Here is a 13966-nt window from a genome sequence, read left to right as displayed (position 1 = left end):
CCACACACATTTCTGTGTTGTCACTGCTCTTGTATCCTATACTGACTCAGCTGTCAGTGAGGGCCTTCATCCTATTCCTCCCGAACCAATACTCCCTGCTAAAAGGGAAGTACTGTATACATCAAAGGAATAACCTCTCAGAATGATAAAGAGTAGTTTATTCTCAAATTGAGACGTGTCAGAGTGGCGAACTGGAGGAACTAAGGGCCCCAGCCCGTAGGAATACATGCAGTGACAAAATATGCCCTGAACGCGGTTCTCGCGTAGACGGCCGACACAGGTGGAAGGTGGAAGCCCACAGCCTCTGTGGTGGTGTGCAGGGACTTTACCACTGCGTCCCCCAGGCCTGTAACTTTTGTTTCATCAGCTTTCATAAAGGTCTGTCCTCCATGGTGCCAGATGCACATATTGTATATGTATATCCCTATATACACTATAGGCTTCTGGTCAATAGAGTAGTGTACATGGAGAACATGCAGTCTTATGCAAAGCTTAAAATGCAATTCAGATGGCATGTTATTTAGACAGATGGTGGGTTCATTTGTTGACCTGGCATCCTAGATTACTGAGGCAATGTACAGAATCAGATTATAATTTATTTTATAATATATATTTAATATTCTATTGTTGTTCGCTATTGCTAGGATCTTGGTTTGCCTACTGAGGCTCGACACTATATCTCTGCATATACTGTATGTGCTTATACTGTACCTTGCTTACTGTACAGTTAGTCACTCTGGACAAAGAGCGTCTGCTAAATGGCTACTGTAAATCGTCTCTGTTAGGTGTACTTTTCAGGATTCAAATTCAAAACCGGCAAAAGTAGCAGGTCTACAAGCTTGATGCCGCGTTTGGAGTTTGCACGCCTCCAGACCTGTTACTTTTGATACTTTTGTGCACTGTAGTATGATGTAGTAGCGCATTAATAAGCACAACAATTTAGACTATGAAGATACAAGATTTCTGTCCGACAGCAACGATTTGTAAACTGTGCATAATACAGTCACAACAATACATTCAGCATATACTTTAACACCTCAATAACCAGGCTACTCAATACCTACATTCATTTATTTCAAAATCTAATAGCCTGCTAAATATAGTACTGTAGGCCTACCTGTGTTTTCAGAACAGTGCATGTTCCACCATTTACTAGAGTTCTCCCTCCTCTTTTGAACACACTCCAGATATTGCATGTCTGTTCTTATCTATATTCATCTGAGTCTGGCTAGCTCTCTATACTCCCCAGTCTGCCCCTTTGAACCTGCTTTATATCTCTGCTGAGCATCTCCCTCCTGTCTCTGAGTATTTATTTTATGTGTGTGTGCATGTGTGTGTACACCGCGTACATTTAATAACTTATTTTTTTCTTTTACTCGGTAGTGTTTGTGTGTGAGTTTGTGTGTGTGATATTGCAGCTCACGCTGTGTGGGTTGAGTGTTTCTGGACTGGTACGAGGGAGATAAGGACATGTAAAAGTTGACAGATTGAGAGATGGAAGGGCCGTTTTCAGACACCGAGGGCTGCAGACGACGGCCATATGGCCCCGGCACAGCGGGACAACAAATCTCCCACCATGCATCTGCTCTTTCTTTTAACAGACGACACAGGGTCTTTTCATCAGAGCCACGGGTTAGCAGTCTGCCACAGGAATGTGTAATCAGCTTGGAACGTGGTCTGGACACTACCTTGTACTTTACCACTGACATTTTACCTGTCTTAATCCCAAACCACACCAAAGGGTCAGGTTGGGACAAAACCGTTTTAAGGTAAAACACACCAATAAAGAGTTGCATTGGTGTGGTCTACCTTAAAAACCGTTTTGTCCCAACGCGACCCTTTGGTGTGGCTTGGGCTTTAGAGTTACAATTAGAATTTAGGCATTCATCAAATTTGAAAAACTGTAAAAGAGACGTCCACTGTCACACCAAGCACTCTGCTATATATTGTTTAAAAAAAATCTAATTCTAACTCAAGTGGATGGCACAGTCCACACCACACCTATAAATTAACATAGTATAAACTTAATAGTGCTAGTAAAATATAAATAAAAGGCATGAACCCTAACAGCATCTTAGCATAACATCTTCAGTGTTAATTTATAGTAACTCTGAGAGTGCTCTCGGTTGAGGATTTTACTGTGGTCAAATTCATTGAGTGCAAAGAAACCAACGTGCTACGAAGTAAGACACCAAACCTAAAGAGGCATCTGTCTACATAAAAATCCATTGGTTGATGGGGGCTGATTTGGGAAATGGGAAGCACCAAAATGCTCTCAATCCACATGACATTGTCAGTGTTGTTGTCAGCCTGGGAGAGGGGAGGGGGAGCGTGGTGGGGAGGTCGGGGAGGAGCAAACCATGCCTACTTAGGAGACCATTTGTAGGATTTGTAGTCCATTGCACCTCTAGTGGCTCCAATGAAGTTTGTGCATCTTCATATATAGACAATCTTTGACTAGGGTTAGTTGACCAAACCGTGAATTGTTTCTCCCCTATGCAACGGCAGCCAGTCCAAACATGACCTCTCAAGACAGCATGTAAAACAGGTCATATTGTTGGTGATAATGTCATTAATCACTTCATGTATGCAAGAGGACTTATTAATACTCATATACTGCATGCAGGGTTACAACAGTTATTGAGGATATGCTCACTCACAGTATGGCATGCATGACATTGCATTTAATGCCCCGAGAAAAATGTAGCATCATGGTTGTCAGATGTAGAGAGGACAGTGTTCTATCTGTCAGATGCTGCTCTGGGTGTGTGTCTAGGGAATTCAAATGTCCTGGACATATCCTCCCAGAGGATCTCAGCGATGATGACAGTGCACCAGCGATAGTATCGCAAAATATATGCTCAGGCAAATATGGAAATGTTCCGTGATCTGTAAATGTAAAATGTGCAGTGTACCGCCCATATATGGTCCTCTTATGGTCCTCTTACAGAGTGAAAAGCATGCAACGGCTTAGAGTGGCATACAATGATGCCATTGGTCTACTTCTTTGTGTTCTTTATAGGTGGCATAGTGCCAGTTGGTTGTTTACTCCTGCTGGTGTGCCCACTTGTGAGGCACTGTTAAGACAACTGATTTTATGCAGTGCCTGGAAGTGTCTAACAACAGTATCATAGTGACGCTATAACAAACACTACAGTATGAAGAGATGTTACCGGGTCACGTCCAAGCTGCGCAAGCACTGACTCGGCACTATCTAAATAGACAATAGAAGGAAAGATACGTTCTAGAGCTGTGGTTCCCAAACCTTTTAGCTCAAGACCCAAAAGAGAAAATATGTTTGCCCGGGTCCCAAACTAGCAGAACTACAAGCTCACAACGTGGCGCTTCGTGATGCGTGATGAGCTTAAACTACTTTAATAAACTAATTTATCAAAATTTCTTGGATTTATTCATGAAAATACTGGAAAAAAAGTGAATTTAGTTTTCTTAGCTATTTTGTGAATGTTTTTTGAAAATGTTTTGAAATAATAGTAATTAAAAACTAAATAGGAGCAGAGGTTCCCAACCTTTCTATTACCACGGACCAGCAGACAGTATATAAAATGTTGGCGGACTGGCATGTCTGGGGGGAGCTGGGGGGTCGTCGCGGTCGCACATCATCCTACCAAAACACAGAAGACAGTTGACTGGCCTCAAGTAGCTATATTATTATATCACACCATCATTGTCATTGACCATATCATTGATCCTGGTGACGCACGCTTATAGATTCACAGTATAGGGACTCCATTCTCGCGTACCAGCACACGTACCAGTGTTCGAGAACCAGTGTTCTAGCCTGAGGATAAGACCGATAGTGAAGAGGTGAGTTTTCAGACTGCAGCAGAAGATGGGGGAGTGAGTGAGTCTGCAGTCCTGACTGGGGGTGGGGGTCATTCCACAGCTTGGGAGCAGGCTTGTTCATGCCAGAAAAACAGATACAAAAAAACCCATCTCTGGCCATAAACAAAGACAGCGTAAACAAGTCATGTCTGGTTGCACAACCAGGAAAACGCTGGTGAAGTGAAAAGAAGAGTGTGAATGTTGTATTCATCATTTATGGTTGGAATTTTTTTTTCAGAGAATCTCTTCGAACAATATTATTCTTTTGCACTGCAGCCTACTGTGAAGTACTTACAAGGATGTCCATTCTTGTTCACTGCGCACCTGCGTGTGTTTGATCGTTTGGTGGGCCGTTTCACAAATTCTTTGTTTTACAAAACTGTTTCCTAAGCTGGTTTTGTCGTGCATTATGCAACAAAACTGCGAGTGTCCACATTGTGTATATAGTAGGTTTCTCCTTCAAAACATGCTTACTGGTTGGCCAACAACGAATAGATGTTGATGACTCATGCACCTCCCGCCCATCAACCCACCCAACTCTACTTTATTGTCACATCACAGGTTTGCAGGCATAGTGCAAATTCTTTGTCGTTCGAGCTCCATCACTTGCAGTTTCAAGAAAGGAGGAAAGCAATAGAGAATAGAGCACTTATACGTTTCCTGCATGGTTCCTGGTTAAAGGGACAGTTCACCCAAAAGATAACTTTTTTTTTCTATTGATTACTCACCCCATGGAGACTTGAATAGAGGTCATGCGCATGCATAAAGTGAGTGTCAAATAGAGTGGCAAAGTGAGTTTAACGCTGTTTAACATTGTTTAATGCATTGTTTAATCGGATAGGACTTTTCTGTTTGGATGTATGGGCTGTCAAAGCCAGAAAGTAATTTTTTTGCCACTCAGTAGGCGTTTGTCACATTCAGAAGCCAATACTTTTATGTCCAGCAGTGGTTCCTTGTGGAGACACAAAGGATACTCTTCAGCTCAAAATAAAGACATAAAACGTGTTACTGTACAGTAACAGTCAGAGCTTGAATGCTGTATATAATTTGGTCCAGTTTGACATCCTGATTCAGACAAGTGACTTTAGTCTCTGTGGTCGATGAAGCCTTCAAAGTTCTGCTCTCGCCTCGAATCCACCCTCGTTAACTTCTCTCTCTCAGTGGTGGAAAAATAACTCAAATATTGTATTTATTTAAGTAAAAGTAGCAATACTGCAATATAAAAGTAAAAGTCCAGAATTCAAAATGGCTACTTGTAGTCGGTAAAGTACGGTATACTCATTATACAGAATGATTTCAAGAGGCTGAAGTGGTTAATGTATATAACATTATGCTGCATATAATGTATGTTATAATATAAAATATTTTTTTTTTTCAAATAATTGTAGTGGAGTTAAAAAAAAGTACAATATTTGCCTCTGAGATGTAGTGGCAATATGAACCACTCCAGTATAAAGTACCTCAAGATAAGCGCAGTACTTGAGTAAATGACAAATGTAATTAGTTACTTTGCAACACTCTTACTTTGCTCTCTCTCTCTCTCTCTCTGCAAGTCTACTGCTGTTTGCAAACTCCCTCCTCCTCTGTGTCTCTCTGTGTGCTGCCTGTCACTCTTCTGCTGCCTGTTTTTTTCCTAAATTCTCATCTTAGCCCCCCCCCCCCACACACACACACACACACTCCCGCATCTTAGATATTTGCTGAAAGCTTCATCAAGCACAGCCAGAGTTCAATTACAAGAGCTGTCTCCCTCACCCGTCTCTCTCCCATTCCTCCACACCACGCATGTATCGGGCACACGCACGCACATGCATGCACGTACGTACGAGTACGTGCTTATCAACAAATGCTTATCTACATTCCACACACGCACGCACACACCCTGGTGCAGGCAACGTGCATACACACACAAACACACACATACACAGAGCCTGTCAGCCGCGTTGTCACGATTTCCTGTCAACTTTAACATGGCATCTGGAGTAGACACCTGCCACTCACTCTCACAAACACACGGTGAAAGTATAGGGGCAGACACGGGAACGAGGAGAGAGGGAGTTGGGAGAGAGAGAGAGACTGAGAGTGACAGAGAGGGGGAAGGAGAGAAGGGCGGAGGAGTGGGCAATATATGGCATTCAGAGAGAGAGAGAGCGAGAGAGAGAGAGAGAGAGGTTCTTAAACAACATTAAAGTGGCGGCAGGGTGGAAGGGAGTGATGACAGGACGCGGCAGTGAAGCACAGATCACCGTGCAAGCACAGGTGTGTCTCGGAAAATAAATAATACAAAATGTCTGCCTGCCTCGTTAGACAACAGCATTCCCTCCTGTGCCTGTCAACGTGTTGCCACTGCCAGGGTGTGCATCCTCCCACGGCACAGCGCCATGACCCTGTGTGTGTTAGGTGAACACATCTGAGGTCGCTCGCACCTCTCGGGAAATAGTAAATACTGTTTATACTGAGCATACTCGCACGTTATACATTACAGACAGATCAACCACACACACACACACACACACACACACACACACACACACACACACTGCCCTCATCATTAAAACCTTCAGCATGCTTCGTCGGAACAGCTGTTGAGGTAGGTAGGATAGCATCAGAAAGCCCCCTTTGGACAGGCAAGTCAGTAAATATAAGTAAGATGGAGCCAAGGCTCATCAGAAACCCAGCAAGGGAGGGAGGGAGGGAGAGAGAGTGAGAGAGAGAGAGAGGGGGGTACTCTGTGTGTGTGTGTGTGTGTGTGTGTGTGTGTGTGTGTGTGTGTGTGTGTGTGTGTGTACACGAGCGTGAATGTGTGTGTCTTTGTTTATGTAAGCAACAAAACCAGTGAGGCGAGTAAAGAAAAGGGGAACTGATGATTCTGGGGTGTGTGTGTGTGTGTGTGTGTGGGGGGGGGGCAGCTCCCTGCCACATAGATGCCTATCACCCTCTGTGTGTGTGTGTGTGACGTGTGTGTGTGTGTGTGTGTGTGTGTGTGTGTGTGTGTGTGTGTGTGTGTGTGTGTGTGTGTGTGTGGGGGGGGGGAGGGGGGCAGCTCCCTGCCACATAGATGCCTATACCCTCTGTGTGTGTGTGTGTGTGTGTGTGTGTGTGTGTGTGGGGAGGGGGGCAGCTCCCTGCCACATAGATGCCTATACCCTCTGTGTGTGTGTGTGTGTGTGGGGGGGGGAGGGGGGCAGCTCCCTGCCACATAGATGCCTATACCCTCTGTGTGTGTGTGTGTGTGTGTGTGTGTGTGTGTGTGTGTGTGTGTGGGGAGGGGGGCAGCTCCCTGCCACATAGATGCCTATACCCTCTGTGTGTGTGTGTGTGTGTGGGGGGGGGGGGGGGCAGCTCCCTGCCTCATAGATGCCTATCACCCTCTCTGGTTGATTTAGCTTAGCATATAATCCCAAAGATCATTTAGTGCTGCTCATTCAGACGGTGATAAGTCTCTGGCTGAGCTAATGAGAGATTTAAATGGCGTCATTGCCTGAAAGACACCGCCATGCAATCTAATCCCTTCCCCTTCTCTCATCTTAAAGTACGTGCCTAATTTATGTTTCTGTCGTAGGACGCAACCACGACACGTCAGGGGATTGGCTGTTTTCTACGTGCGATGCCGTCGTCACTATGAAGTATGAATAAATCGGGCTCCTACAGCAAGTGCAACTTGTAGCACTTGCTTGCACTAGCCTTGACCTTGCAGGCATATGCAAAGGCCAAAATATGTAAATTAGATAGCATGTTACAGTATTTAGACAGATGCCAGGTCATTATAGATCTGACATCCTATAGTTAGTTTCAATGTACTACTGTTGGACGGGTTCTTGGTTTTTCTTATGGACTATTTCTATGCATTTGATGTATGACTTGACTTGAGAATGAGACTTTGACTGCTGAATTGTACAAGGTGGTGGTGGGCGTGTGTGTGTGTGTGCGTGCAGTTATGACTGCCTGCCTCCTGTGAATTGTATGTTTTTATTTTTGTGTAATTATTTTCTTTAGGGGTGCCAGCCCTCCTATGCACAGCTTTGTGTGTATGAGCCGTGTTTGTGTTCGTAGCACGGTATGTGCTTATTTGATAGGTTGAGCACGGAATGTGATGTATGATGATACGACGGTAGCTGACCAATCATTGGACCTCACTGAGGAAGGCAACTCAGCTTGTCGGACATGACTGCCAGTTGTTGCAATCATCAAATGCTGTTTTCTTGTCAAATGAATAAGGCAATATCGTATATATGATGAACAATCTATGGACTGGATGATAATCTCTCTCTCTCTCTCTCTCTCTCTCTCTCTCTCTCTTTCTCTCTCGTTATCCAATTTGGGTCCATGGTCTAATATATGAAATGCTGGGGGTCCTTGAAATTGAAATGGTTGAGAATCACTGATAAAACTTAGATATATATATATATATATCTTCTCGGGTCCCTGGCAAATAGTTTCAAATGGGGGTCTAATGGGGGCTAATACGTGTCGATTTGGGGATCCTTGAAAAGAAAACAGTCTGAGAGCTACTGCAGTAGACGGCGATGGTTAAGCACCCTGATATCGCTGCTGCTTGATACTTGAAACCATCTTGACAGGGAATCTGAAGTGCTGAATGTACAGTAATGTACAGTAGTCACACTTGCCTTCGGGGCATTGAGTGCACTTTTTCCACAGTGGCAGCAGTACGAAGGTGCACACGGGTCACACAAGCACAGCACCTCTCAGAATAATGTCACAGAAATGAACGAGTGGACCTTGGGACCACGTGGCATGAAAGCAGTAGTGGAAAGTAAATATATTCCAAATATTGTACTTTTACTCTGTATACATTTCAGCTATTTGAAAATAGCCGATATACAAACTCGCACTGTGACGCTATGCAACGCACTGTGAGTTTGTAGATCAGCTATTTAAAAAATGGGACATTCTGCATAAAGAGTACTTTTACTTTTGGTACGGTAATACAAATAAAACATTTGAGTACTGCATGAAAGTGGCTAGGGCCAGGAAGGACACTGAGGATTGATTCTATTGTGCAGCAAATCACATGCAGGCACAGCAACATCCAGTGTTAAACCCCAAGAGTGTTGAAATGGAGGTAATAATAGTTCATTTTCACGAGTCTCTTTAACACCAACAAACACAAATACAACCCAGCACACCCCAGAGTGCACAAAACGCATGTTTTAGCACTGCATCTCCGTCCAGATGGCACGGTTGTAAAGTAACGATTCGGGAGATGATGCAGTGTCATTCGCTATTGTGAGTTCTAAGTGTTTGATGGCTTTTTATATCTGAGAAAAATTGAAGTCCTGCACACTGTCTTCACTTATATCAGCATAGTTTATTAGGCCTACTGGAGACAAGCCTAATAAAATACTATAAGTGAAGACTTCCACATCTATTCCAAGACTTACTTGACTTACTGTACTTACTTGTATCAGAGTATTTCTATATTGCAGTATATTGACACTTTTACAACTTAAGTAAAACATTTGAGTAGTTTTTCCACCACTGTACACGTCTCTCCCTGCTGCTGCGCTGTTCTCCACCGGTTCTCGTCCAGTATCTCATCGGCCAGCCCACAATCCACACTGTTTCTTTTTTTATATATATTTATTTTTTATCCCACAATTTTGTAACCCATTTTTCACGCCTGTGTGAATTATCTAATGTGATCCTGGGCTCTACACACCCTCCGCCAACCTAGTCCCCATATATGGGAGACATGGGGAGACCAACGGACTTGAACTCATGCTTCCTTCATGCCTGAGTGTCCAGGTTGATCCTTTACACCTGACAGGGGGGAGTTTCCCTGGTTGGACGTAGCGCGTGGAAGGAATACGTTATTCCAACCAGTTCCTTTCCCCTCCATCAGGCGCCCCGGCTGGCCAGGGGGAGGCAGTTTAGAGACCAGGATTACTGCATGTTTTTTGATGAGGGTACCTACCCTAGGGGACACGGGGAGAACATGCAAACTCCACACAGAAAGGCCCTTTCGCCAACCTCGCCTCGGGTATGGGCACTGTGTGTATATATGTTGCTGTAATAATAATCAAAATGTACAAAGTAACTAGTAACTAAAGTTTTCAAATAAATGTAGTGGAGTAGTAAGTAAAAGCACTGAAAATTGGAAATACTCAAGTAAAGTTTATAATGCGATCCAGCATCGCAAATATTATATTGAGCAGTTCTTGGCTCTCCATCGCCGGGCAGCGCTTTGCTTCCATGTTGTGCCGTGAAGCTCAGATTGAGCTGATCATACAGAATATCCATGTTTTCGGAGCTAAAAAACAAACAAACGTGACCATACACCATCCACCAGTCTTTAGAGAGTGCCCCGGAAACGATTGATAATTACTTCCGGTTCATGAAATCAGCTGGTAGCTCTTAAAGGGAAGGGAATGGTGGTCTATGAGCGGCAGACTGTGGCATTAAAACATCGGCGGGGAACGAGTTAAGTAAATGTACTTAGTTTTAATGAGTGCCATGAGAAACCAACTAAGCCATATTCAGTGTTTGGTGATAATTAATTTCACACCCTTAAATTGGTGACCAACATCCTCTTCAAGTTTGACAACCCGTGGATGCACTTGACGTATTGTGTTATAATTAGTGCTGGTCCTCTGCTTGCTGTTTACTGTAACTAACAGGAAGGTGTTAAGCTTTGATTTAACCCATTCTGACCTGAGATCAGATTCATACCAGGTTTCCACTGGACACACACTGGTCTGATGAACCCATTCTGACCTGAGATCAGATTCTAAAAATGTCAGTCGTTCTTCGATTTTTCAAAAATAGCAGACCTACAAGCTCGTATCGCGCCACTCGGTGGCGCGATATGAGCTTGTAGATCTGCTATTTTTCAATAGGTAAAGCATAACATGATGCTAACACCAAAATGGGTGCCAGGTCAGAATGGGTTAACAGAAGGCTTTATTGGAATGGGAAACATTATGTTTACCGTGTCAAAGCAAGTGTGAAATAAAGACAATCAAACGTAAAAAAATAAAGAATCATACAATTAAAGACCTAGCCTTACAATAACCAGAGCCGTATTAAAGGATCAAAATAATGCATTTTTTCTTCTATCGATTGCTCATCCCATGGAGACTTGAATGCAGGGATTTCTTTGTTTGTGTCGCATTCCTATAAACCAATAATTTGATGACCAGCAGTGGTTCCCTATGGAGACACAAAGAGTCTCCTTTGCATGCCCATAGGGAACCACTCATCAAATTATTGGCTTATACTGTAGGAATGCGAAGGAAAACAAACAAAAGAAATCCCTGCATTCAAGTCTCCATGGGATGAGTAATCATGAGTGAACTATCCCTTTAACTTTGCAAACAAGTAGGTAAAATCGGTAAAATCGGATATGCAGAAATTCTCTCTCTCTCTCTCTCTCTCTCTCTCTCTCTCTCTCTCTCTCTCTCTCTCTCTCCGACAGAGACTATAGTATATATGAGTTCATGAGTATAGTTTGTTTCAGACAAACTTTTTCATCACAACTGAAGATTCATCAGTGTCAAAACATCAAGGTAAGAATGAGGGAGGTTAAAGGACCACTTCGCCACTATTCAACCTAATCTGTGTGTTTTTTATCATTAGCATATATGCTAAAATACCCCGGAGTATTATCATTGGTAGTCTGTAGCTCCGTGGGCGCACTTTCAAAGCTGTCGTCCACTTACGTATTTGTCCCAAAGTGACGTAAGTGGATGACCCTCGGTAGGCTCTCAGAAACTACAAGGGACTGGACAGGTAGGGTTGCCGTAGCTAGCCTAGCCGCGAAGGACACGGTCTCTCGCCTACACAACAACAACGAGTTGTGGCTACTCCACAACAACAAGTCAGTATGGCTACTCCATGGGAGTTTTTGGACGAGATAATTTTAAATACACATTGGCCCAATCTGCGTTAGGGTCGTTATATTATGAACCAGAAATATACGGAGGAAGGAATGCATTGACGGGGACAACACTGCTAGTTGCTGTGGATGGACTGATGCCTGCTGGAGCGACCTAGCTATGGTAGCTAGTAGCTTTCCCTGAACCAGTACGTCGCACACACAAACTTTTCTGTCCAGGAAAAGCCCAGATAGTGTTGACTGTTTTACTGAGAAGTGGGGACATGCGTTCAGGATGCCTCAAACTGGAAGTTGCAACCGAAGCCCGATGGACCAAGAGGGACATTCAGATTTAAGTAAGTGTTCAATGTATACAGCTTATGTGTGTGTGTGTGTGTCGCCACACCGTATTGTTTACATAAGTGTCAGAGGATATAGGCATGGCTTCAGCCTACAACTTTTCGGTCCAAACATCTTCTATTCATTCATTCAATTCAAAACTGTATGTATGGCATGCCATCTGAAGCAATGTACAGTATGGGGGCTCGTATGTTTCAGGGTTAGCAATGTAAACATTCAAGTGTTATACCTGTGTCCATTCATTCACTTAGGTCAGCCCAGATGGTACTACAGAAGGCTGATGAAGCTGAAGATGTCTTTGATGGACTGATGGTGAGCCATACATACTCAACTCAAACTTCATACATAAAGCACATTACTGTATTTGCTGTATTTAGTTTGACCCCCTAGAAAACTAGAGGGAATATCATTTTCAATAAAGGTTCACATATTTATATATGCTTTTACAAAGACCAGTGGTCAACCAAAGTCCCGTAAAATGTAGTAAATATACTGTCATTTATACTATAGGCCTACTGTGTCTCACACACTGTAGTATGGAATTGTATCTGTAAATCACAACAGATGACAGCGAATTGACTTTTAACCTTTTGTAATATCTCAAAAGAAGAAAAAAAGATCATTATCAAAAGTAAGCAACAAACTATACTATAAAACTGATGACAACATTGTACAAATTACTCAAGCAAAGTGCCTTGCACTGATTCATAATCAAACTATTTGTATAGCACCTTTTATGACATGCAATGCAGCTCAAAGTGCTTTACAGAGCAATGGAGAGAAAAACGCAAGGCATAAAACATTGAAATAGAAGGCAGTCATGTAGGTTGGAAGGTCACAGATTCCGTTGTTTTCTTTGGCAGTATTCTGCAGTCCAGAATTGCAGTAATCGAGCCCAGAAAAAACAAAGGCATGGATCAGTGTTTTTGCATCATCTACTGACTGACAGGCTCTGATTCATGCAATATTTCTAAAGGTAAAAAAAGGCAATCTTGGTAACATGATTGTGTGAATACTTTCTACAAGTCAGGTTGCCAAGTCTGCTTATTATTATCATTGATATTTGATATAGTTGTAGCCTACCTACTAATTTGGTCGGTAATCTTAACAGTCCAATACCCAAGTGTACATCACATGAAACATACTGCACATAGCCTACACACTCAGTCGTCCATTCCAGTAATCATTTAGTGCTTTCACCATTACTGACTCTTGTCTTGTCTCACCACAGCATGTGCGTCTCCTGTCCTGGCCAGAAGCTGCTCCAGCGACATGTCATCATGCAGAACCACCTGCCTCAGTGACCTCTGACTAATGCACTTGTATGATTGTACATGTAGTTTGTTAGTTTCCAGTTCAACCATAGACTCCTGTTTTTATAGATTTATGTAAATCAGTACTATTAAAAGATAGTTGATTTGATGTCAAGTTTGTTTTATTTTTTCTCATGTAGGCCTATTGTATTTATACATTTTGACCAATTCCTAATACTCTGAGGCTCAAACTGTCAATATTGCATCAAAGGCCACCGTGATACAAATCATTCACATGTCTGTTTATACAAACAAGACCACAATGGAAATAAGCGTGACTTTATGTCAGTGAATGTGTTTTATTGTACTGCAACATAAGGTTTAAAAAAACAAGGCCACACAGGCAAAGTTTGTCCTCCTACTCAGATTACAAAAATCGGACAGTGTGCAAGAATCCCAGAAGAAAAAGGATCTAATCAATATTGCTATATAAAAATACTCTGTTACAAGTAAAAGTCCAGAATTAAAATTGTACTTGCACAACAATATTGGTAAAGGCTTAGGAGTAGTACATGTCTAATATTTGAAAATGAGATCACATTCTTTTATCAATCCAGATTGTGTTCAATAGCAACATACAAAGTAAATTGTATCTATATAATATACTGTATACTTG

The 13966-nt window shown here is 42.6% G+C and overlaps 1 long non-coding RNA gene across 1 annotated transcript; it reads left to right on the top strand.

Annotated features, from left to right (window-relative positions):
* The first annotated feature begins 11925 nt into the window (after positions 1-11925).
* LOC308326814 lies at positions 11926-13343 on the top strand. Its single transcript, XR_013965132.1, has 3 exons — positions 11926-12033; positions 12289-12349; positions 13269-13343. It is a non-coding gene; the product is annotated as an uncharacterized lncRNA (long non-coding RNA).
* Positions 13344-13966: the final 623 nt, after the last annotated feature.

Source organism: Protomyctophum bolini, assembly GCF_963924005.1.
Source record: "Protomyctophum bolini genome assembly, chromosome: 13".
In the NCBI taxonomy this organism is placed as follows: Eukaryota; Metazoa; Chordata; class Actinopteri; order Myctophiformes; family Myctophidae; genus Protomyctophum; species Protomyctophum bolini.
Note: the sequence above shows the minus strand (reverse complement) of the source record. Positions and strands in the feature narration are given on the sequence as shown.